Source organism: Lupinus angustifolius, chromosome LG04 (assembly GCF_001865875.1).
Source record: "Lupinus angustifolius cultivar Tanjil chromosome LG04, LupAngTanjil_v1.0, whole genome shotgun sequence".
Lineage (NCBI taxonomy): Eukaryota > Viridiplantae > Streptophyta > Magnoliopsida > Fabales > Fabaceae > Lupinus > Lupinus angustifolius.
In genome coordinates this window covers 21,265,065-21,269,441 of record NC_032012.1, presented here as the reverse complement: position 1 = coordinate 21,269,441, position 4,377 = coordinate 21,265,065, and positions in this window count along the sequence as shown.

Here is a 4,377-nt window from a genome sequence, read left to right as displayed (position 1 = left end):
ATATATATATATATATATATATATATATATATATATATATATATATATATATATATATATATATATATATATTACTAACTTGAAAAACTATTAAAGAATGTCATGAATATTTTTATTTAAAGCACAAGTGTAAAATTTATACATTAACAGTGTAAATAATTATGCACATGAACTTCACCATTAATCATTTATTTGGATTACTTTTTTTGAAAAATCAATAATAATAACAACATAAGGGTGGATGATGCAATGCCAGTGTATAAGAGTCATATATTGTCATGCATACATCTTTTTCTCTTAAAACATTTGTTAAAATAAAATTTGTGAATTTATAATATATCATGTTTTAGAAAGGTAAACAACACTACGCCAGGATAGTAAAACAATAGCACTTAAAATTGTTATTTAACAACACTTTTATGGTGCTTTCTATGTGAGCGCAGTAGTACATAAAGTTATATTCAACAAATGTTTTTTATAGTGCTATAGAAAATAGATATTTATCAGCGCTCACTAAAGCAAGCACCATTAAATATCTACTTTCTAAATAAGACAATATCTCTCATAGATATTCTATCAAACACATGACAAGCATATTTAACTTCACCCCATTTGCAATAGATTTTTTAAATCACCAACGACTCCAGCTACATTCAACCTTAACAGATTCCAATTTTATAAAATAACATGTGAGTAATGAGATCTTATGTAATTGTTCATTCTTTCTCCTCCAATGTGCAAGTCCTTACAAAGGGTTCTTGTGTTCCTCAATGATCAATGCAAGCTGCAAATACAAATAAAAAATGTCATCTCTAAACAAATTGCAAAAGTTAGGAAAAAAAAATACAAAATTAACAGCATTTGAGAAAGAAAATTTATCATTATACTCAAACCATGTCTTCTAAAGTAGTGAACCGTAGCCAAAAACCTAGAACATCATAGCTGTATAACTTTACAACAAATAAATATCATACTATTAGTGAATAGAGAAATAAATGAGCTAAAATAAGATAACGATTTACCTTATGATTGAAGAGAAAAATCAGAAATTGATAACTTGCTTGAAGAGAGAAACTAAAAACAAAAGAGAAAAAAATGTAACTTAAGGAGAAGAGGAAAAATAAGAGAAATAATAAAATGAGTGATATGTGTATTATTGTGTGAGGTTTCGTTTTTGAATTTGAAAATAATTCCACTAACTAAAACAAGCGTTTAACGGCGCTTATCGAAGAAGTGTTGTTAAATATATGAAGACATTTAACAATGCTTTCTTCAATAAGTGTTGCTAAAGATAACACTTTTAACACCGCTTATTGAATAAGTGATGTTAAATATATGAAGTAAGCCATTTAACAACGCTTTATTCAATAAGCACTGTAAAAGATAACGCATTTGACAAAACATTCTTCAATAAGCATTGTTAAAAATAACACCTTTAACAGTGCTTATTGAAGAATAAATTTTAAGTATATGAACTATGACATTTAACAACGTTTGCTTCAATAAACATTGTGAAAGATAACAACTTTAACATCGATTGCTTCAATATGCGCTCTTAATTCTCTTCTGCCTTACATTTAACACCATTCAACACATAAGTGATGTTGAATGAGCATTGTTAAATATCAATTCTGACGTAGTGCAAATGTAATTATTGTGTGTTTGATCATTGACAATAATATCTTAGTAAAAAGTAACAAGGTCACATTAAACTTTTTTAATTTTAAATTAAAGCCATCTAATATGACTATTCCTATTTAAATGAAAACTGACATGTATCATCGATTTTGACTGTTATAATTGCATGGTCGGTATAAGTTATATTGTATTAGTATGATGGTCGATTCATCAGTTTTTTGGTTGAACTGGTCGATATAATATGATTTTCATAACCACGTGATAAATCTTATATGTGAAATAAAAATTTAATATTTAAGTCTTAGAATAGAAAATCAATTAAGTTATAAGATTTAGGAAAGTAGAGAAAGATGTTGAAGAATAAAAACAAAAGCTCAATAAGATTTTAAGAATATTGTCTCTATCACTTCATCCAAGAAAAATATTTTAATAAAAATATTATCCTATTTCTTATACACCGTATTTTCGATTAGATTTTATGAAAGATTAATGAATTAGTTTTTTATTCTGACTCATTTGATTCAACTCATTCAATCTAGGCGACATAGAGTATCTCTATTACTATTAGAGAATGTCAATTCTTTTCTTATCCATGTCACATATTTTATTTTATAATTTATTACACATCATAATTTCCGGATGTTCCTCCTGCTTCTCAAAAGAAATATTTGCTATTGTTAAATCAAAACTTGAGGAGAAACCTAAAATAGTATTATTTTTCGTATTTGCTTCCTATTCCCCTTTGACATAACCCCATGAAAACCTTCAAATTCTTTAGTGTTATTTCCCACATGACCATCAAGATTTCCTCGTAGGAGATTTTTTCCTACTAAAGATATTCTTTGGACAATACCTTCTAAAATTTTATGTTATGATGTTCTTATAGCCCGACATGAGGTGCATAAGGACTCATCACCTTAACCGTGTCTTTCTTTGTTACAAACTTTAGAAATATGATTGTATCACCAATTTTTTATATCAACCACATCCTTCTTTCATTTCTTATCTAGAATTATACACACCTAATTTGTCTATCTTGTATTACCGGCGTACCAAAACTTAAAACTCAATACATATAATTTTCTTACCCTTTTTCCAACTCACTTTGTTTTCTATAGGCATGTCGCGCTCTGATTTTCGGCTGCACGACCTAATTAGAGTCACCACTACATTTTTTACGTACAAAATGTAGAAAAATCTTTTTGCCCAATCTCATTGGGCCTTGGACTTTGATATAAAGGTTCAAGAGTCGATTACACACTAGGGAAGGTATTAGCACCCCAGTTGCCCATTTGAACGGTACCATATTATATTGCATGGCTTATTAATTGTGTTATTATTATATTATTACAAAAAAAACTTTATTTTAATATTATGTCTGACAAGAGTGATCTTGGTCCTGCGTAACCACTTTATGGGAATCAAGACTATGTAATTCTTTGGGTAGAAAAAAGTTTGTTGGTTGGGTTAATTTTATTTCTTAAAAATAGTAAAGTTTAAATACTTTAAAAAAAAGATATGAGCGAAGCAAAGCCCTTACGTTTGATACCACATCTCATACTAAAACTTAATTGAAAAATTCCCCATTTTTTTATTATTTAAAAATCCTTTTAAAATGATATGGACGAAGCATAGCTCATACGTCTGATATTGTATCTCATAAGAAAACTTAGTTAAGAAATCCTAATTTTTATTTTTTTATCTAAAAATCCTTTTTTATTAAAATATGAGTGCAACATAGCCCTTACGTCTGATACTGCAACTCATATTAAAACTTTGTTTTAAAAAATTTCTATCTTTTGTTTATTTTATGTTTTAGAAAAAAAATAGTTTTTTTGGGTGTAGATGTAACGCCCCGAAAAATACTTCTAAAAAAACATTGCGGAAAAATGAGTAATTTTTTTTAAATGAATTATATAAAATTGCCTCCTTTTCAAATCTTCCTTTTCCGGGACATCACTTTAAGTAACTCGAATGCGGAAAATCAACTTATCGTTATCGAATGATAACTTAACCTGATTCACAATTTCCTAAATAACACAATGCATATAATCGGTTAAGTCATAACAAACTAGGTCAACAAAGACGGAAACTACATCGCCACTAACATATACAAATTCAAAACGAAACACAGCCCCCACCAAAAACAAAAGGGGACATCGACTAATCCACGAGCTGACTCAAAAGATTCCCTAAATGCTGGACCCCTCACTCGGGTCCTCCTCCTCTTCCGAGTCTGACACGAGGTCGATCACCTCCACCAAGCTCTCTACATTTATGAGCTCAACGACCTCGTCGTCCTCCTCCTCTTCCTCCACTTCATTATGCCATAAACATGCGGCATAATTCGGAGGGGATGACATTCTCAAAACCGGAGCCTTCTTGCAGGGACCTCCTCCAAGAACCCGGCTCCTCTTGGCTCTACTGGATGACGGAGCATCCAAACAATCTGGCCACATCCTATGACCGTGGGAGGGAGTAGCGCCATCACTCCTGACTGGCGGGTACCGAAGTCCAACCTCTGGAGACCTCAGCCTCCTTGGCGGCAAGGTGAAAGAAGTGTTAATGTAGGTGTCGGGTTGATGGATCATCATCGATGACCCGTTGCACACCATGTGCAACGACAGAACGTAGGGGCCTGTGTATGTATATTTGTGCCCATCACTATCCCATTGTCCCATTAGGGACATCGTGAAGTGATAACCTCGAATGTGAGTGTTGTTGTTGGCCATCTGCATA